Source organism: Loxodonta africana, chromosome 3 (genome assembly GCF_030014295.1).
Source record: "Loxodonta africana isolate mLoxAfr1 chromosome 3, mLoxAfr1.hap2, whole genome shotgun sequence".
NCBI classification, from domain to species: domain Eukaryota; kingdom Metazoa; phylum Chordata; class Mammalia; order Proboscidea; family Elephantidae; genus Loxodonta; species Loxodonta africana.
Window position 1 is genome coordinate 152,485,494 of NC_087344.1, and position 21,739 is coordinate 152,507,232.

The following is a 21,739-nucleotide window of genomic DNA, read 5'->3' on the forward strand; positions in this document are numbered from 1 at the left end:
TGTTGTTGAATTCTATTGACTAGAATTTTGTTGAGGGTTTTTGTGTCTAAGTTCATGAGGAATATTGGTCTGTAATTTTCTTTCTTTTTTTCTTTTGTGGTGTCTTCACCTGGTTTTTGGTATCATGTTTATGCTTGCTTCATAGAATGAGTTTGGGAGTATTCCATCCTTTTCTAGTGGTAACTACTGATGTTTTGGTTAGCAGCTGTACCTCTTAGCCACTTTGCCACCAGAGTTTGTTGCCCACTCTTAGTTAATCACTATTCTGATTTCTGTCACCAGGAATTAGTGTTGCCTGCTCTTGGAGTTCACATTAACGAATGTGTATCTTGTAGTGTTTTGTTTTTTTTTTAATCTTGTGGTATCTTACTTTTTAAATTTTGGGGGGGGCAGGGTCAAGCAGCATAGTGTTTTTAAAATATATCCATCCACTAGTCAATTTTCACAATATTAAGGCAAGTTATTCCAAAGTGCGAATACACCAGTATTGACGGGCAATCAGGTTATTTCCAGATTTTCTTTCTGAACAAGGCTGCTATGGATATTCTTGGATGAGTCTTTTGTGGAAGTGTGCATCCGTTTCTCTTAAGGACTTAAGTACTGTTGTCCTGTGTGAGTGGCCGTGATCGTATAGTGGTTAGTACTCTGCGTTGTGGCCGCAGCAACCTCGGTTCGAATCCGAGTCACGGCAAGCAGCTGTAACTTGCTTTGGCAGCCCTAAATTTTAAACGTTGTTACTCTGCCTTTTTTTTTTTTTTTTTTTTTTGGAGCTGAAAGCAGCCTCTCAGGAGTGCAGACAAAGAATTGGTGAATAATAGTTTCCGCCATCCACACACGGAGAGGTGCTTGGGGGCAGGATGAAAATCCTCGAGGGCTGTAACTAAGGCGGCAACGGCAGACTCCTTCGACCTTTCCGTGAGTAGCGGGGAGGACCCTTCTAGAGGATGACCCTGGAGCTCACCATCTCTTTCATAGGTTGGAGGTCTGAACACTTTGGGGAGAGGAGTCAAGGATTCTGCCAGCAAGTACCCTGAGGCTCTGAATCCGACCTGAGTTTAACTCTCGGTAGGACCTTCACACGCAAAGAATATGCTATTTTATTCAAAATTTTAGTATTTAAAAACCAAATTTGTGCTCCCACATAAACAGCGAATAGGACCTATTTTCCAATAACGCATCACCATCTCCCCGCTGCCCCACCCCACTCCCCCCAACCCCGGGTTATGGTTTAGGGGAGAAAAGGGTTTGGGACTGGGAAGTAGGGAGCTTCCGCTGCAGCTCCAAGATCCCAGAAGCAAGCTTTTCCTGTCTCCTGCTGCTCCTCGCGGTTGTTTGCCGCTCTCATCCCCTTCCTCTCACGCTCTTCCTGGGCCAGAGTCAACGGAACCGGGTTCTCAGAGTGACCTGGTCCAGAAGGAATTTGCGGAAATACCCGGGTTTCAGGATTCTTGATTCCCACTTCCGGTGAGTCCTCCCGACCCTGCGCAGGCCCTGTCATTGAAACTCTAGTTTTTTCAGTGGTAAACGTTAGAGACTGCGTCCATAAAATTCTAGACCCAGAGATTACTTTCACACTAAGCCTATAATTAGACCATTAACGCTATCTCCCTAAAGAAAATGATAAAAATATAAGAAAAATAAGAGTTCCAGTGCACGGCTAGCTCAGTTGGTAGAGCATGAGACTCTTAATCTCAAGGTCGTGGGTTCGAGCCCCACGTTGAACGTGTACATTTATCTGTCTACTGTTGCCAACAACTCGATTCTGACTCAGTGACCCTATAGGACAAAGTAAACTGCCCCACAGAGTTTCCAAGGAGCCCTTGTTGAATTCAAATAGCATTGAAGCTCCTAACCACTGCACCACCAGGGCTCCCCCAACACAATTAAACCAAAATTAAACCTGTTGTCCTCCAGTCGATTCCAACTCATAGCAACCCTATGAATTATGAGCTTCTAAATTGCTGTTGCTGACAATGTTGTTGTAAACTTTGGTGAATTATTCCAGGAATTGCTTCCCAATCTGTTTTGAAAGAAGTACAACCAGAACGATCCTTAGAAGAAGGATGGCAAGACTTTGGCTCAATTAGTTTGGACATGTTATTAGAAAGGACTGGTCCCTACAGAAGGAGAGACCAGTCCCTGGAGAAGGACATCATGCTTGGGGAAGGGTCAGTGAAAGAGAGGAAGACCCTCGATAAAATGGGTTGACACAGTGTCTACAACAAAGGGCTCAAACACAGTAATGACTGTGAGGATGGCCCAGGACCCAGCAGTGTGTCCTTCTGTTGTACATACCATAGCCATGAGTGGGAACCCAAGTGACGTGCCTTACAACAGCAACAACATATTTTTGACACACCAGAAATATATGTATGTGTGTGTTAAAAATATACATAACCAAACATATGCTACTCAACAATTTCTACATGTGCTGTTCAGTGACATTGATTACATTCAAGTTGTGCAACCGTTGTCACCATCTTTTTCCAAATCGCTTTGGTGGGAAATGATTTATCATTAAACATAAAAAGTGATTCTCCCGGAACGAGAAACATTGCAGGCAAGTAAAAAACTGTCACGAGGCTTGCAAAGAACTGCCATGAGACCATCTCTCACTTGCCTCCCTGTCTTCCCTGCGAGGCAGTCATGGGTCAGTTCCTCAAAGCCTTCCAGGTCCTCATGAGATACTAGGTTTTATGGTCTCTTCTCCCTCAGGCCATAGCTGCCGACTTTAAAACTGCTTAGCTTTGGTCAGAATTGGTTCCTCAGCAATGGGTTTCCCATATGTCTTGTTGCAGTCAGCAGGCCATCTTTCTTTCCCATGTTTTCCTTTTTGTGTGTGGGATGAAAAGCCAGGCACATTTGGCTACTCATCTTTTTGTTGTCTATGTAAGTAATGCAGAACACCTGGCACGGAGAGCATATTCATTCCTAAGACTTTTGTTGTGATTAATTTTGTCCTTGGCAGCATTTATGTCAAATAGGTTATGTTTTGTTTATTTTCCAAGTTTGTTTTTCCTGATTCCTTTCATTTATGAGAATGAGTTTGCTGTCTGTAGACCTACATCATATTTTGACTGCAAAGCTGCCTATCTGTATATTCACTTGATTCACTCTTTCTTTCACTCAGATCTTTATAAGCACTGAGATAAATTTTCCACCAATCATTGTCATAACCTTTATATTCTTGTCAGAGCCTTCCTATTTCATTAAAATAAAGTTCTGCACCTGACATATGTTTTCAATACCATAAAAGGATTCTCTTTTTCACACAAAAGTCATTGCAATGTTTCTGCAATTTCGAAATGTAGAATTTTTTTTAAGTGTTTTGGAATTAGCATATATGAATGTGTAGCTCAGAGAAGACTGGAAAAACCAAGGGAAGAAAAAAGGAAAGAAAATCCTGTGGAAATTCTGGCTCATGATGCATTAAGAGGTCCATGAAGACTGACTTCCCCGAGATCTCAGGGGCCAGGTGTGATTGTGGGTTAGTGGCCTGCCTTGTGGCTTCAGCAGCCTGTGGTGAACTTTGAGTCACAGCAAATGAATATGCTCTGGTTTGTCTGAGGCTTTTAATATATACTTTTAAAGTCAGTCAATTATTTGTTTAAAAGTAATACAGTAATTCTTTTGTAAAACCCATAAGATGTGAAAAGAAATGAAATTTCCTCTGATTCTCAACTCCAATCTTAAGAGGTAATGCTTGTTAATATTTTGCTATATGGTCTTTTAAAACAATAATACAGATGTAAAACATTATCAATCATACGGATGAAGCAATAATTGATTGAGGTGCTATTAGATGCTGTTTAGCCAAGAGACCCAGGAAATCCTCACTCTCACCCTGACAGTAATCCGTCTACTCTGATCTATGAGATAAAGAATGGTAGCAATGTTGGCAGAGCTTTCATCCCACTCAGGGAATTTTTGTAAACTGAGGCAGTGCGTGTGGCTTACTTAGTCTGAAGTCCTAATATATTCTTTTTTTCCCTCTCCTAAGCCTAAACTGGATATTATCTCATTATCTTAGATATAACTGGATGATAGGGGTCAACAAAAAGAGGTGGTAGGGAGAAAGCAAGGTGGGAGTGGGGGACTCCGCCCTGCACGAGTCAGCCTCAACAGTGATGCATGTTTTGTGAGACAGAGATTAGAGAGAACCTCAACTGGATGCTTTTGCTCCACTCTCCTGAACACTTACGGACCTACAATACCTAGACTGTATTTGAAACAATGAGATTAGTGCTTGTTCAACCTTCAGAAGCTGGCAGCTTGGGTAGAGAAGCTGAGAATTTTCTCAGTACATGTGTCTTTCTATAAACTCCCTTGATTTTCTACTGTCAGACAAACATACGTGAAGTGCCCTGGGAGGAAAACATCACAGAATTACCAAAAAAAAAAAAAAAAAAAAGTACTCTCTGCCCTCCTCATGTGACTCTTCCTGAGAACTTGCAATCTGGTCACTGTGACAGGCATTTCAGACACCTGAGGGATGTCTCTTTAATTTTACCACAAAATCTCTCAAAGTAGGATTTGAATCTAAATAAAATTAACTGAGAACTCATCCTCTAATTTCTTTGACAAGTTTTCATTAGTTACTTGTTTACCCCAGCTCAGAAGACAAGATTTTATAGCAAGCACCACATACCAGCATGGACCAAACAATTCCACAAGCACAATAGAACACCCACTAGCATGAAGTTCCCCCAAATCAAGTCTCAAGGATGCAATGTCTCCTCTAGTTGCCACAGAATAAGAATAAAAATCCATTATTTAAAGTCCTAAATTAACAAAAAATTTAACTTCCCTTTCCAACAGGCTTCCCTTTCCAATTTTTATTTGGCTCAAGATCAGCCATGAAGGTCCCACTGTGGAGAGTGGGTGAGCTCTGGGTTCCTCAGCAGCTGCAGCCTAGGCTCTCCACTGGAATGATGGGAACAGGGTTACCTCTGTCCACACCTCTACAGTCAGGTGAATGCAAGCTCATGTCTCCTGGAAACCACTTCCAGAATTCCAGGAGTCAGGAGAACACAGAAGAACATCACAGAGCCAGCCCCTCATCCACAAAATGCAGAGTGATGCGTAAAACCAACAAGCACTAACATTCGCCAAGTGAAAGTGATGGGTTTGCACTGCTATTAAAATACCAGTTACAGTGTTGCCCAGAAAAGAGCTTTCTCCCAGAATGTGGGGATATTACCAGGTACAACTTCTTTGAAGGGCAATTAGGCTGGAACTAGCAAAATTTGAAATGTGCAAATACTTTGATCAGGCAAGCCCACATCCAAGAATCTATTTGAGAGAAATACTCACACAGGTGATTAACGATATTTGTATAAGCTGTCCCCTGAAGAATTGTTTATGACAATAAACATTAGAACCAAAGTCATGTCTATCAATTAAGAAATGCTTAAATATAAAATGGTCTATCTGTACTCTGAAAGGATATGCAGTTCCTTGAAAGGACAGGGTAGATGACAACGGTGATGATGACGATGCCACTGAAAAGAATTATAATAGCTGACTTCAGTGAGCATTTATTAAGTGTTCAAGTGCTTTACTCACCCCTCTCATTAAAATTTAGGTTAGCCATTGAGGGAAGTACTCCTGTTTGCCCCTTTTTATACATGAAGAAATAGAGACACAAAGAATTGAATAACTTGTTCCAAGTCCCACCGTGGCAGAACCAAGATTTCCTCACAGAGCTTGTAGCTGCACCACAGATAAGGGTGGGGTTTCCTTCTTCTCCATTCTCGGGATTTTTCAGGTTTCCGGGTGTGCACTTGTAACACCCCAGCCTCGGGAAGTGAGAGAATCTGTGCAGGGGCTCTGGAATAAGTAAACTCCGAAGCTCCGTTCGTTTGCTTGGTGGGAAATGTATCCTTTGCCGAGAAATTCCTTCCTCTACTTCCTTAAATGGGACTTGAATCTTCGCGCAGGATATTTTGGAGTCTGATTCAAAGCGGATAGAGGTCCAGGGGCTCTGAGGATAAAAGCCTGTAACAGCCTAAACCTGCTTTTAAACAGCAACGGGGAGCTTCAAATAAAGCTTATCGTCGTCCCTGGGTGGGCTCGAACCACCAATCTTTCGGTTAACAGCCGAACGCGCTAACCGATTGCGCCACAGAGACACAGTGACTATCGCTTGCAAACATGTCTTCTGATGTCAGGAACTGCCCTTTAACCTCAGGCTGGAGACATCTTCGCATCTTTCTGGCCTGCCCCACCCCGCTCTACAAAAACTGGGAGGGAGCGCAAGAGACCGTTAGGGCGAGAGTCACGCCGTTGGACACCCTTGGACGTTGACACCGAGCCGGAATGAGTTAAAGGACTCAAACACCCGCGGCCAGGCGCGGTTGGAGACGCACAGTCGCACCTGCAGGGGAGAAAGCGCGACAAACCGCCGCCCAGCAGGACTCCGGGTTCAGAGGCCGCCGAGATCCGCTCCAGCCTCCAGGCTCGGAGTCCACGGTGCCCCCTGCTCCGTGCCCTGGGCCTTCCCGAGGAATGTTCAGAAAGTGACTAGCCGCGTGCACTGCCCAGTGTATTATTGTCAGGGACAACAAAAGAGTTCCACCTGGAACTCTTCTGAGAACTACTGCCCTTTCTGTTTGGCCAGGAAAGAAGAATACATCTGGTAGTTTCTTTTTCCCTGAGAACGACTAGACTTCAGATTTCTTAGTTTGGACTACCCAGATTCTGGGTCCTTTTGGGTCTATGGTGCTTCCGACTCTTGGGGGTTGATGCTGTCTCGTTCTCTCTCCTATCAAGCTGTAGAAGCTTCAGAAAGATAACTGGATTTGAAAGTAATTGGCTTCTTCTTGTCATTCTAATTGTTCTAGTCTACGTATATAAAAAAAAAAAATGTATAAAGAGCCAATATTCCAAGAAAGGTGAACAGGCTACAACAGGCCTCCAAACAGAATCCCCATAGAAGAAGGGTTATCTTGTATGGAGAAGAGACTCAGGGCGACCAGGCCTCAGGCTCCGTCCTGCCTAGACAGGGATGGAGGAAATTATCAACAGGGAGATTCAGAGGGAAGAGGGACAGGATTGGAAGGAGGAAGAGAAAAGGGGAGGAAGATACCAGCACATATATATTTACTGGCCCCTGCAAAGACTGCTTGTATCTCTGGGCCTCTCCTCCCCACCTTTGCCCCTCAAGGAAGCCTCTCATCCCTCTACCTGTCTCCTGATTCTGGAAATGCTATCATTTTCTACTGGACCTACAAAGCCTAGGCCCAGTCCACTCTAACAGGACCAGTATTGGTCCCTTACAGGTCTCCTTCTGCCAGCCCTTTCTTTTGTGGTCCTAGGAGAGTCAAAAGTATTAAACTATCCCCAGCGAATAGGATATTTAGCCTAGGTCTTGTGAGGCCATCATGCTGAAAGTGATTCCAGCAGTTCCACGTCATGTTTCACTATACTTGTTAATAAAAGAAAAAGAAACTCTTTGGTTGAGGTCATTTGTAAATTGGAAAACAATACTCATATTATTTTGAAATCAGTAACACATGTGACTAAACCCTCATTTGTAAATGCACTGACAAGAATCAGTAACCCATGTGGAAAAGCCCCCGTTTTAAAGGTGGTCTGCTGTACCCTTCTGTTCATCTGCAGCTATGACATGGTAGAGGCTCCCAGGCTAGTCTTCTTAATTTAAACAACCATAGAAATAGATAAAACAAGTGAAGCACCAGTTTGCAGACATTGAACAGAAGCAGCACAAGGCTGTGATCCCTGAGAGAGGGTTGGGAAGAATTCTGATGGTGGTACAGCAAGCTGAAATCCCAGAAGAGCATGGTGTTCACACGAGGAGGCAGAGATCAGAGTTAGGACAGATTAGAGCACCGGAGGGGAGAAAACGTTTTAGAGGCCAGTTTTCAGAAGTCCACCTGTAGGTCTACTGCACGTCATTTGCTGAGTGCTAGGCTGCTCATGTGCAGGAAGGTACTAACCAAAGCTTGCCAGAGGACAGATGCTACTGGGTGGAGAACAGAACAGAACAGAGATCCCAGAGGTCAGTACCAGGCAATGTTGAAATTCAAGCTTTGTTAACAACTCTTGACTGCTCTCAGCATCCAGCTAAGACTCTCTCTTTAAGAGCACAACTCATGCCCTAAGGTAAGGCCTACTCTTGACAGTCCCTAACAAAGCTGCAAACCAAGCCCTGGTAAGAGCTGCAGGGTAGACAGAGTTTGGAGGTTGAGTTCCAACAAGTTAGAGGGTTTTGGTAAGCACCTTGAGCTTTCCACAGATTCACCTTAAAGACTAAATCCAGTCCAACATGAGTCCAAAGTAATCAGCCAGTAGTCATAATGCTTGTTGTTGCTGTTGTGTGCCATCAAATCAATTCCAACTCACAGCAACCCCATATGACACAGTAGAACTGCCCATAAGGTCTCCTAGAACAAAAAATTGATACTCTGGAGAAAGATATCAGAATACACTACAACATATCATTCAAAGTATCCAAATATTAAAAAATACTAGACATGCAAAGAAACATTTTCAAGGGAAAAATAATAGAAACCAGCTCCCAATTCCCAGATGTCCTAGATGTTAGATTTAGCCAACTGCAAAGCAGCTGTTTTACACACACACGGAGAAAACACGATGTCCATGAGAGATCTGATAGACAAGCTCGACAGAGCTGTGAAAACCATCAAAAGGAACTAAACGGAAAGTCTAGGACTGCCCAATGGACTCATAACAGAGTGGCCTAGCAGCAGGCATGTAAATTATGCATGGGCTCAGTGACATGGGCTTCCATTCACAGAGGCTAACCTGGCTACAGCCACTACTGAGTGAGTGCCCAGACAACCAAAAGCAGAGAACAACTCTGAGTCCCTGATATGATGATACCCATCTCCAGTGGAGGTGGGGGCTATCAGCCAGCCACATAATGACAGGTTGACCACATAGGACCTGGGATGGTTAATGTTACATATCAACTTGATTAGGTTATGATTCTCAGTGGTTTGGCAGATGTTGGGCTGATCGCTTTTTCATAATGTAATATTGTGTAACCACCTCCATGATGTGGTCTCATGTGATCAGCCAATCAGTTTTAAGAGGAGCTTTCTCAGGGGTGTGGCCTGCATCCAACACATATGGATAGTCCAGCAAAGCTTATCCCTCCCCCCTCCAGATTGGCTGATATCAGGAGGTGGCCTTTCTAGCCTAGCCAACCCCTCACCTGAGTCACCTTATTAGCATAAATCTTCAGGTGTGTTCTGGAGGTCTATAGAAAACAAAGACACCTCAATTACTCAGCAAATTCCAAGGGTTTAAAGGTATCTCAAGGAGCCCTTGTGGGGCAGTGGTTAAGTGCTGGGGTGCTAACCCACAGGTCGGTGGTTTGAACTCACCAGTCGCTCTGAGGAGAAAGTTGTGGCAATCTGCTTCTGTAAGGATTTACATCCCTAGAAACCTATTGGGCAGTTCTGTCCTGTCCTATAGTGTTATTATGAGTCAGAATTGACCAAATATATTTGGTTTTGTTTGTTTATTTTTGGTTTAGAGATACCAGTCAGAAACCAAAGTCAAAGACAAAATTCTTTGGATGAAGTTAAATTCTTTATCCAATGGTTACGTTTAAAAAAACAAAAAAAACAACTAAAAAACAGTGAATAATACATTAAGAAACTGGAATGTAATGGACGTGGCCAAGTTCTCAGAAAACAGACTGTGGCTGTGTAAGTGTCAGAGCCCTGTCTCATAGCCTCAACCCCTGTGGTCCCTTTTGAGTCACAGGAGATGAGGTCAGTCTGGTTTGTCCGAGTGTATAAACGTTAAACATGGTTAATCGTTTTTTTATTGTAAATCTAACAAATACATGTTTTTGTAAGAAAAGCTTATCAAAAAAGAAGTGTATAAAGAAAATGAAAGTTCTCTTGCCTCCCAAACCCAGCCCCCAGATAAACCACTGCTGAGACACCTTTATATATTACACACAGGAAACTCTGGCAGCTTTGCAGTGTGATAGGTGCTGCTTGGCTCAGGGACCCACAGAGACCCAAGTCCTGCCCTGACAATCACCTGCCCTCCCTGGACCATGAGAAGTGGGTGAAGGCAAAGAAAAGGAAAATAACACTATTGTTTGCATAAGTTTCACCTCACAATAGGAAACTCTGGTAAATGAGGCCGAGTTTGTGGTTTATGCTGTGCCATCGCCCTAAGCCCAAAGTGGATTTTACCTCATTTCCTGAGATGCGAATGAAATGATAGAAGTCAATAAAAGGAGAGGAGCAGAGAGAAAGCGAGACCGGTGAGCCCACTGACACAGGTCAACCGTTCTCAAGTCCTGTCTGAGAAAGGACAGCCTTGAGATTAGTTCTTGGAAACTATGGATGCTAAAGGAGTACTTTCACACTTGTATTGAGATGCTCATAGATAATGCGTCAGAACTGATTGGATGGCAGTGGATTTGAGTTTGGTTTTTTATTGAGATGCTCATAGATACCAGTTGGAATCAACTCCACGGTAATGGGATTGAGGTTTGGAATGGATATGCACTGAGCGGCTCCTAAAGTGGTTCCATGGTGTAATGGTGAGCACTCTGGACTCTGAATCCAGCGATCCGAGTTCAAGTCTCAGAGGGACCTGTTTAATTCAAATGAAGAATTAAAAAAAAAAAAAACTTCTTAAAAGATGAATGAAACGTGTTAGCCCTATTCTGGGTCGTGATCGAGCGAGGAGGGAACAAACAGGAGGGGAGCGCGAGCGGCTCCAGATCTGAGTCCCTTGGCCTTTTGCGTCTTGCAGCCCTGTCTCCTCGTCCTCTCATCTCTACCTCAGAAACGGAGGTCCCAGAAACCCGCAGAAAATAGCTGAGGAAGAAGGAGAGAAAGAAAAGGGAGAAAGTAGGGAATAGAAGGGGAAGTGGGTGTTCACAGCATTTAGAAGGAAATTCAACAAAGATACAGAAGATTTAAAGGACACAATCAGTAAACTTATAGACATATTTAGAACACTCCACCAAACAGCTGCAAAGCACACATTTTTCTCCAGGGCACATGCATTGTTCTCCAGAATAGATCACATCTCAGGCCACAAAGCTACCCTGTAAGGATGGCCAGACTTGTCTCACTTACTTTAGACATTGTTATCAGGAGGGACCAGTCCCTGGAGAAAGACACCATGCTTAGTGAAGGAGAGTCAGGGAAAAATAGAAAGACCCTCGAGGAGATAGATTGACTCAGTGGCTTCAAAAATGGGCTCAAACATAGCAAAGATTGTGGCCATGGCGCAGGACCGGGCAGTGTTTCCTTCTGTTGTACACATGGTCGCTATGAGTGGGAGACGGCCCCATGGCACCTAACAACATAATAACGCATAGGTAAAATATTTCACCCATAAAAAAAAAAAAAAAAAAAAACTGGTTGCAAGAAAGAAAGTAGCATTCAGAGAAAAAAAAAATCTTGGAAATTAAAACCGTAATAGTAGAGTTGTGAGGATAATGTCAAAAATATTTCCAAGGAAACAAAGCAGAAAGAGCAAGGAAGTAAAAACAGGAGAAAAATCAGATGAGTCTAAGAGGTCCAAATGTGAATGACCAGTTCCAGAAAGGGAATAAAGTCAATAAAATAATTCAAGACCCTTTCACACAACTGAAGATTCAAAATACAATAAATGAGTTTCAATGAATGAAACTGAACTTTCAAGAAGGCAACAGGCTTCCTTAATGCGTTGTAATAAAGAAATACAGATAGTGCTGTATCACAAAGAAGACTGGATTTGAAAGGGACTGGTTTCCTTTGTAAACATTTAGAATCAAGTAGAACAATCGTTCTAGCCTACGCATTGAAAGACTTTATTCCGAGAAGCATGCGCAGGCTTCAGCTGTCCGCCGAAGTGGTGCGGGAAGCAGAGAGGCGAAAAACCCCCGCAGTCGGGAGAGACCTAGCAGGGCCCGGCCGCGGGGCTCCGCTCGCCACCTCAACAGTGCGGGGAGGCGGTAGCGGGGGAGGGGCAAAAGGTAGGCGTCACCTCTGGCTCTGGTTGCCGGCCCGCTCATTGGCCGGCTGAGAAGAGTGGGAGGAGGAAAAAGCGGGCAGGGGGCGGGGCATGGGTAAGCGGGAAGAGCGCGTTCCGAGACGTCACTAACGGAGGCGTGTCTTATGTAGACACGGCTGCGCAGTGCCTGCTGGATCTGCATCTTCCGCTTTAAGAAGTTGTGATTGTCCGTGCTGTGGGAAGGAGTCCAGCGTTGTCGTTTGAAATTGAGTGCAGTGGGAACGCAGAGGGGCTGTGAGGGATCGGGACTGAGGATGGCGAAATGACCGTCTGCGGAAGAGTAAGGGGTGTGAGGCTGTGTCCGGGCGGCAGAGGAACAGTTCATATTTATCTGTTCTTGAACACACTAGGATTACGAAAATGGTTTTCTCAGAACGAGACTTATTTATCGGACTTTGGATGTGCTGATCCCCGCGATTTCCCCTATATGTGGAATACTTGACTGCGTAATTTGTGCTTTTGGTGGCTTGCACTCGCGCTTTCCTTTGGCGTCTTTTGCCCTCGAAGGACTGGATGGCTGTGGAATCAACTGTAGTCCTGTATCTGCACTAGGCTTTGGGAGCTCGGGTCTCTGGTTGCATTACATGGCTTTACGTGTCTTTTGGGGGCGTCGGCAGGGCTATGCTTCTAGTGGGCCTCTGGGGAAAGAATTCTTTTTGTTGGTAGACATTGGAGGATTGGTTTCTTGGCCTTCACTGGTCTTCGAGGGGATCGTTTCTCACCTGGTGTCTTCCTCAAGTGCCGGCCCTCTCTGCAAGTCTCCTCTCTTTTATAAAACAGCACCTGGGGGATTAGGGTTAAGACTCACTCTTCTCCGGTGTTACCTAACTGTGGGCCTCCGTAAGAGTTTACAGCCTTGGAAACCCTAAGAGGCAGTTCTGCTCTGTCTTACAGGGTCGCTGTGAGTCGGAATTGACTCCACCCGCGGTGGGTTAATCTTCAAAGACCTTATAACACCAAAGAAGGTCACATTCACAGGTACAGGGGTTGGGATTTCAACGTATCTCTTCAGGGGACACAATGCAATCCTAACACTAGAGGGAGAGAGAATACCATGGCTGATGCTCTTCTTAATGTCAGTAAAAAAAAAAAAAAAATCCTGTCTGTTTTCACAGCCTGAAATCCTGAAACAAGTTCTGGTTGACAAGAAAGCATTTCTTCCTGGGGCTGTTAGTGCCCCCTTCAGTTTTAGACACACCTCATGCAGGGGAACGATCTGCCATCCTGTTCTGGCCACCTTGTACATGTCCACATAGGCCATGTAGGTCAGAACCCAAGTCTTGGTGGAATACCCTGTCCTCCATCCAGGAACATAATATGGACAGTCTTGAGAGGAGCTTGACCCTTTTCTCATCTACCTGGCTTTGCTGTGAGAGGCTGCCACTAGACAGTTTTCCCATCCACCCCCTGCTTCCAGCTAGGTGAGGAACTTTTCACATAGCCCTCCTTAGGGCACAGCCGCAGGATATAAAACTGCTCAGCTGCAGCAAGGCATTGACTCATCAGCAACAGAGAGTCCGATTACTTATGTTGCAGCCATCTGGCCCCCTTTCTGGGTGTCATCTTATGAGAGTGCTATGAGTAGCTGGCACCTTTGACAACTTTTCCTTTCACTGTCCATGTAAATAATAAACTATCTGAATCTAAAAAAGGGTTTTTACTTGTTTATTTTACTGTCTGAATCTGTCATGCCTTGACTCTGCTTTGTCTCGTGCTTGACACCTTATACTCACTTTGAGTTTTGCTGAACCCCCATGCATTGTCGGTTCACCTTAATTGTGTGCTCATGGGTTATCAGGAATGTAAATGAGCCAGCGAGGAACTGCAGTAGACAGACATATACCTTCCTCTGTTCACATTCACACTTTCTTCTCCCTTTGAATTTCACTGACAAAAACACAAGGTCTAAGAAAAAATTATAAATAATTCCAGGACGATGAGAGCAGAACATTAAACCAAGCATGAGGGTCATTCTGAGGTGGGGGTCTCTGTGACTGCACATGTCATGTGCCCATGAAGCTGGCCCTGCGTGGGTTCCAGGGCCAGGTGTCACTAAAAGTTCAAACATCCTCAGGGAGTAGAGAAGCCACAACACAGCACAACTACCCAGAGAAGAACCAGAACCTACAGGAGATGACAGGTGGAGGGTACTTTTGCTTACAGCTTTCCTTCTCTTTCAACGTTCTTCATTAACTACTAATTGAAATGTGTTACCTATGGCTTCATTCATTATTTCAATCCAGACTTAGTCGACGATTTGGGGGCTTCTATTTTTTTTAATTTACCCAGAGCCCACAGTCCTCAGTAGCAGAAAGATTTCTCCTCATAAGATTTCTAGCCTCAGGAAGTTCCAGCTCCTGTTGACTTAAATTCCAGACCCTCAAGTCACATGAAGACACCCAAAGATTGGTGGTCAGTTGCGGGACAGTCAAAGCATTTCATTTGCTTCTCAGGCTTCTATTGCATTACAATACATTCCTACAACTTATGTCTACTTCTTGATTGATTAGCTAGATTTTTTTCCACAGAAATATTGATATTGATATTGCTGTGGAATTGCAGCCTAGAGAAAGGCAAAAAAAAAAAAAAAAAGAAGAAAAGAACATGGATTCTAACCAGCCTGTGAACATGTCAGTCGAATTCAATCGATGAAAGAAATTATCTGCAACCCCTTTATGCTTGAGAATTTCTTGCACAAAAATCAGCCTAAAACCCTAACAAAAAAAGGTGTAAGTTAGAAAAAGTGCCCAGGATTTGGAGAATGCAACACCAATCTTAGTAAAATGACAAACACTTCTAATTTCTCATTGACCTCGGAGTATAAGAATAGGCTTTCTGGTAGAATCACCCTGGATATATATAGCCCTTAGATTCTGGGTCTCAGCCTCAGATCTCCCACCAGTAGGCTATTGTGCTGTGGCCTTGACCTGAATGAAGTCGTCTGCCTCCTAGTTATGTCTTTCCAGACCCTGGGGGACCAAGGACCTACTCTATCTGCTTCAGCCTTGCCACTTGTCTTGGGGAAGTCATGGACCTCAACTTGGAGCTGGAGTCTCTGTCTGTAAATGAGAGGGTGCTTGGAATAGTTTTTAGAGATCCCTCAGGTTCTCTAATTCTACTCAGAAGAATCATGATTTGCTATGTTTCCTTGGCACTTAGTGGTTTTTTGTGCCCCAAAAGATGCTAGGGAGGGCAACGGGGAGGAAAGACAAAGGCAGGTTCAAAGAAAACCAAGTACAAGATGCCAACGGAGTATTCAGGACGTTGAAACTAGAAGCCGTACATCCTACCGGACTGATATATCTCGATGAGGAAGAGCGCTGAACTTTTCTTCCCATGAACATTTCTCCCCAGTGGCAGGAGGTTTCCTCGCCCAAACATAAAATATCTGAAGTAAGACCAAAGTCCATTTTCAGTGCCTTTCCCACGAGAAAACATGAGTTTTCAGAGAGATTAAGGGCATTTCTCAGCCAGAGTTTAAGGGCTAAGTCATGCTCTGGCTCCTTAAGGGAGTAGTTTATGACCCAAAGAAATCAACAGACACAGTAGCTAGGAACTCCTTGGATACTGGATTCCAGGCATATCAGATATACCAAGGTTGTTACAAAGATCTTTGGTCTGGTCTGTGGCTAGGGGCACTACCTCTGGGAAGGCCCCCTTTCCAGTCCTGGAACCACTACTTGCCTTCTGTTTGGCCTTGGGCCAGCTCCTTCAATGTTTCAAGTCTCATATGAAAATAATAAAATTAACCATCTCATAGAGTTATTGTATAGATTAATGGGATGATATAATGCACATAGCATACCGTATGGCACATATTAGGTATGGGAGATAGGAAACAACATCCAGGATAAGATTTTTTCCTTAATTGTGAAAAATAACAAAATAAAAGTGTACAGATTTCTGCTTTGGGCAATGATGGAGTAGCAGAGATGGTGTTACTTTTCCATCTTAAACAAAATATATGTGAAACAGCTCTTTGGAGGCACTGAACCACAGGAAGTGTAGGACAGAGCTGAGACTGAGCCAGTAACAGCCTGTGTTCCCACCAGCCTGAATATCTAACACATGTGACATGAAGGAGAGTTTTCAGAGGGGCAATACCTCAACACTGTGTCCAAATTAGCCTTAGACTAAAGGATGTTCTGAACCTGAATAACAAAGCTTAAAAGCCAGCCTGGAAAGAATCAAATTGTTTCCAAGTAACTTAACTACATCCCAGAGCAAAGTCCAAAAATATTTAAAGAACTAAAAAAAAAAGTACTTAACATAAAAATCATAACATCTAGCATCCAATAAAAATTATCAGGTATGCAAAGAAGTGGAGACCTCGTGCAGGAAAATATGATCCATAACCATGAGAAAAGTCATTCAACAGAAACAGACACAGAAATAACTTATATGATAGAATCGGTAGACGAGATAGTAAAACAGCTACTTCAAACACACTCTATACGTTCAGGAAGATGGAAGAAAGCCTGAGCTTGATGAGGAGAGAAATGAAGGATGTGTTTAAAAAAAAAAAAAAAGGACTCAGCTAAAACTTCTAGAGATGAAAAATACACTGGATGGTTTTAGCAGCAGATTAGACTGCAGGAGTCATGCTATTGTTTGGTGCTGTTGAGTCAGTTCCGACTCATAGTGACCCTATGTACCACAGAACAAAACATTGCCTGGTCCTGCTCCATTTACAATTGTTGTTATGCTTGAGCTCATTGCTGCAGCCACTGTGTCAATCCATTTCATTGAGTGTCTTTCTCTTTTTTATAGGATGACATAGCTATATCGATTATCCAAAATGAAACCGGGGGGGGGGGGTGGGGGGAAGAACTAAAAATGGAAAGAACAAAACATCACTGATGTGTGAGAAAACATCAAGTGGCCTAATATCCATGTAATTGGAGTCCTGGATACAGAGTAGCTGGAGTGGCAGAAAAAAACATTTGAATTGATTTCAACAGTTCCAAGGGGAAGAGGCCTGGTCCCTCGTGGCGGCTGTGGAGACAGTACATAGGGATCTTTCTGTACAACCTGAGGAGCTGCCGGATACCAAAGAGGATACCAAAAAGGTCAATCAAGGGTAGATACAAAGAAAACTAGGCAATGTGCAGGACCTTAAAAGGAGAAGTTGTATGGCCTATGGACTGAGTTAGCCTGAAGAGTAACAGCTGAGAGCTTCTCTTCTCCCTGGCGGTGAAAGATTGCCCAAAACATCTGAGCCAACGCTGAAGGCAAACTTTGGCGAGTTGCTGATAAGGAAGCTGAAATTTGCAGAGTTTAATGGATTTCCTTGGTCTCAGGACTGTTTAGCACTAAATCACGTCCAGTCCTCTCAGCTGTTGATGCTTCAGGACATGAGTGGTGGAATTAGTCACATCTGGAAGGATCTGGGAGTTTACTAGCTCATTATTTCCCTTTCAGTGAGTTCAGCTCACTGAAAGGGAAATAATGATTTGATGTTTGCTTCAAAATTACCCCCAATAAAAATTTTTATAATCTTACAGTGGGAAGAGATTTATACATGAGACACAAACCCCAGAGTCATACATATGACTATATCAAAATTTCAATACAGGCGGGGCCAAGATGGCGGACTAGGTGGACGCTACCGCGGATCCCTCTTGCAACAAAGACTCGGAAAAACAAGTGAATGGATCACATACATAACAATCTAGGAACCCTGAACAACAAACACAGATTTAGAGACGGAGAATGAACAAATACGGAGAGGCAGCAATTGTTTTCAGAGCCTGGAGCCAGCGTACCACTCAGGTGACCTTCGGCGCCCGATTTGGGACAAAGCCCACGGGGGCAGACGGCACAAACAAGGGGCCTAGCCCTAGCCCCCGAACTTATTCCGGGAGGGGGCCCAGCGCGTTCGCGGGCGGTGTGGCGGTGCAACCGGTGGGAGAAGTTCCCGGGAGGCAGTGACTGGTCTTGGAACGGGGAGAGCAGCGTCCCAGCCGGGGAGCCGTCCCGCCCGGATTTAAGAGGGGAGCGGGCGCGGGGAGCTGCACCACCCCCCTGAACTAACCCCGGGAGGGGGCCCAGCCAGTTCGCGCCGGCGGCGTGGTGACTCAGCCGGTGGGAGAAGGCCCCGGGAGACAGTGATGGGTCTTGGAGCGGGAAGAGTGGTGTCCCAGCCGGGACGCGCAGTCACTGCATAGGCGCAGGGAGCTGCTCCGCTGGCCTGAGCTGACCCGGGGGGAGCCCAGCCAGCGGCCCAGCGACGCGGTAGGGGGGACGGGGAGTCCTCGGGCGGCAGTGACTGATTTTGGAGCCGGGAGTGCACCGCCCCAGGCTGGCAGCTGAGGATCTGACCATGACTCCAGGGGGCCAGACCCCCCGGGGGCAATCTCCACACAGACAGCACACATAGGCGATGCGCCCCGGAAATCTCAGATATAATAGTCATTCCAAGCAAGACAAGCAATGCTGGCTATATTCTGAGGAGCTACTCTCCTATCTCTCTGATCCCTCCCCCACCCTCCCCAGGCGGCTTCATTAACATCCGAATAGCCTGAGCCAGAGGGAAAACTCTGATAGGGATCTGACTGCATTTTTTTTTTAGCGGTTTTTCTGGAAAAACTAGTTTTCCAGTGATAGCTCGGAGACAGCAGTCCATATCAAACCACATAAAGAAGCAAACCATGACAGCTTCTCCAACCCCCCAAACAAAAGAATCAAAATCTTTCCCAAATGAAGATACAATCCTGGAATTATCAGATACAGAATATAAAAAACTAATTTACAGAATGCTTCAAGACATCACAAATGAAATAAGGCAAACTGCAGAAAAAGTCAAGGAACACACCAATAAAACTGTTGAAGAACTCAAAAAGATTATTCAAGAACATAGTGGAAAAATTAATAAGTTGCAAGAATCCATAGAGAGACAGCATGTAGAAATCCAAAAGATTAACAATAAAATTATAGAATTAGACAACGCAATAGGAACTCAGAGGAGCAGACTCGAGCAATTAGAATGCAGAGTGGGACATCTGGAGGACCAGGGAATCAACACCAACATAGCTGGAAAAAAATCAGATAAAAGAATTTAAAAAAATGAAGAAATCGTAAGAATCATGTGGGACTCTATCAAGAAGGATAACTTGCGTGTGATTGGAGTCCCAGAACAGGGAGGGGGGACAGAAAACACAGAGAAAATAGTTGAAGAACTCCTGACACAAAACTTCCCTGACATCATGAAAGACAAAAGGATATCTATCCAAGATGCTCATCGAACCCCATTTAAGATTGATCCAAAAAGAAAAACACCAAGACATATTATCATCAAACTTGCCAAAACCAAAGATAAACAGAAAATTTTAAAAGCAGCCAGGGAGAAAAGAAAGGTTTCCTTCAAGGGAGAATCAATAAGAATAAGTTCAGACTACTCAGCAGAAACCATGCAGGCAAGAAGGGAATGGGATGACATATACAGAGCACTGAAGGAGAAAAACTGCCAGCCAAGGATCATATATCCAGCAAAACTCTCTCTGAAATATGAAGGCGAAATTAAGATATTTACAGATAAACACAAGTTTAGAGAATTTGCAAAAACCAAACCAAAGCTACAAGAAATACTAAAGGATATTGTTTGGTCAGAAAACCAATAATATCAGATACCAGCACAATACAAGGTCACAAAACAGAATGTCCTAATATCAACTCAAATAGGGAAATCACAAAAACAAACAAATTAAGATTAATTTAAAAAATAAATAAATAACAATACACATAACAGGGAATCATGGAAGTCAATAGGTAAAAGATCACAATAATCAAAAAGAGGGACTAAATACAGGAGGCATTGAACTGCCAGATGGAGAGTGATACAAGGCGATATAGAACAATACAAGTTAGGTTTTTACTTAGAAAAATAGGGGTAAATAATAAGGTAACCACAAAAAGATATAACAACTCCATAACTCAAGAAAAACGTAACGACTCAACTAACATAAAGTCAAATACTATGAAAATGAGGATCTCACAATTTACTAAGAAAAACGTCTCAGCACAAAAAAGTATGTGGAAAAATGAAATTGCCAACAACACACATGAAAAGGCATCAAAATGACAACACTAAAAACTTATTTATCTATAATTACGCTGAATGTAAATGGACTAAATGCACCAATAAAGAGACAGAGAGTCACGGACTGGATAAAGAAACACGATCCATCTATATGCTGCCTACAAGAGACACACCTTAGACTTAGAGACACAAACAAACTAAAACTCAAAGGATGGAAAAAAAATATCAAGCAAACAATAAGCAAAAAAGAAGAGGAGTAGCAATATTAATTTCTGACAAAATAGACTTTAGACTTAAATCCACCACAAAGGATAAAGAAGGACACTACATAATGATAAAAGGGACAATTGATCAGGAAGACATAACCATATTAAATATTTATGCACCCAATGACAGGGCTGCAAGATACATAAATCAAATTGTAACAGAATTGAAAAGTGAGATAGACACCTCCACAATTATAGTAGGAGACTTCAACACACCACTTTCGGAGAAGGACAGGACATCCAGTAAGAAGCTCAATAGAGACACGGAAGACCTAACTACAACAATCAACCAACTTGACCTCATTGACTTATACAGAACTCTCCACCCAACTGCTGCAAAGTATACTTTTTTTTCTAGCGCACATGGAACATTCTCTAGAATAGACCACATATTAGGTCATAAAACAAACCTTTGCAGAGTCCAAAACATCGAAATATTACAAAGCATCTTCTCAGACCACAAGGCAATAAAACTAGAAATCAATAACAGAAAAACTAGGGAAAAGAAATCAAATTCTTGGAAAATGAACAATACCCTCCTGAAAGAAGACTGGGTTATAGAAGACATCAAGGAGGGAATAAGGAAATTCATAGAATGCAACGAGAATGAAAATACTTCCTATCAAAACCTCTGGGACACAGCAAAAGCAGTGCTCAGAGGCCAATTTATATCGATAAATGCACACATACAAAAAGAAGAAAGAGCCAAAATCAGAGAACTGTCCCTTCAACTTGAACAAATAGAAAGTGAGCAACAAAAGAACCCATCAGGCACCAGAAGAAAACAAATAATAAAAATTAGAGCTGAACTAAATGAATTAGAGAACAGAAAAACAATTGAAAGAATTAACAAAGCCAAGAGCTGGTTCTTCGAAAAAATTAACAGAATTGATAAACCATTGGCTAGACTGACTAAAGAAATACAGGAAAGGAAACAAATAACCCGAATAAGAAACGAGAAGGACCACATCACAACAGAACCAAATGAAATTAAAAGAATCATTTCAGATTACTACAAAAAATTGTACTGTAACAAATTTGAAAACCTAGAAGAAATGGATGAATTCTTGGAAAAACACTACCTACCTAAACTAACACATTCAGAAGTAGAACAACTAAATAGACCCATAACAAAAAAAGAGATTGAAACGGTAATCAAAAAATTTCCAACAAAAAAAAGCCCTGGCCCGGACGGCTTCACTGCAGAGTTCTACCAAACTTTCAGAGAGGAGTTAACACCACTACTACTGAAGGTATTTCAAAGCATAGAAAAGGACGGAATACTACCCAACTCATTCTATGAAGCCACCATCTCCCTGATACCAAAACCAGGTAAAGACAGTACAAACAAAGAAAATTACAGACCTATATCCCTCATGAACATAGATGCAAAAATCCTCAACAAAATTCTAGCCAA

At 43.2% G+C, this 21,739-nt stretch overlaps 3 non-coding genes across 3 annotated transcripts; 2 read left to right on the forward strand and 1 right to left on the reverse strand.

Moving 5' to 3' along the window:
• Positions 1–619: 619 nt before the first annotated feature.
• TRNAH-GUG (transfer RNA histidin (anticodon GUG)) lies at positions 620–691 on the forward strand. The gene has a single exon. It is a non-coding gene; the product is annotated as a tRNA-His (tRNA).
• Positions 692–1,643: 952 nt separating this feature from the next.
• On the forward strand, positions 1,644–1,724 carry TRNAK-CUU (transfer RNA lysine (anticodon CUU)). The gene has a single exon. It is a non-coding gene; the product is annotated as a tRNA-Lys (tRNA).
• Positions 1,725–6,057: 4,333 nt separating this feature from the next.
• TRNAN-GUU (transfer RNA asparagine (anticodon GUU)) lies at positions 6,058–6,131 on the reverse strand. Its single transcript has one exon. It is a non-coding gene; the product is annotated as a tRNA-Asn (tRNA).
• Between the last annotated feature and the right edge of the window lie 15,608 nt (positions 6,132–21,739).